Genomic DNA, 359 nt, shown 5'->3' with positions numbered 1-359 from the left:
TAGGCAGCTGAAGATTTTTTTTCTATAGAGAAATACCAACGTTACGGCACATTTGTATGGAAATTAATCTCAGAATAAATTCAAAGTTTACTTACCTGACATTTGTGATTTATAAAACATGTTTGTCCCAGTTGTATCACACATGCATGAAGCACAAGTGAAGGGGATATTTACACTTTACAGCTATCATACCCATTAAAACAGTCTGTAAGCAGTTTATAAATGGCTCTGTTCCCTTCGATTATTCCCTGAACTCTGGTTTTGACACAGGTATGACAGCTGATTTCGCAGAGACGCTGGGCAGGTGAGCGCACCTGTTTAGAAAATGCCTGTGGGGCGGGACGGGACGGGGGGGGGGA

At 42.1% G+C, this 359-nt stretch overlaps 1 protein-coding gene across 2 annotated transcripts in view; it reads right to left on the bottom strand.

The window, feature by feature from the left end:
* LOC122352551 (disks large homolog 2) overlaps window positions 1–359 on the bottom strand; it is a 110,536-nt gene that overhangs the window by 69,649 nt on the left and 40,528 nt on the right. The gene's annotated exons all lie outside the window — the stretch shown is intronic.

The sequence above is a fragment of the Puntigrus tetrazona genome, chromosome 10, assembly GCF_018831695.1.
Source record: "Puntigrus tetrazona isolate hp1 chromosome 10, ASM1883169v1, whole genome shotgun sequence".
In the NCBI taxonomy this organism is placed as follows: domain Eukaryota; kingdom Metazoa; phylum Chordata; class Actinopteri; order Cypriniformes; family Cyprinidae; genus Puntigrus; species Puntigrus tetrazona.
The sequence above is the reverse complement of the archived record's forward strand: the minus strand, read 5'-3'. Positions and strand labels throughout refer to the sequence as shown.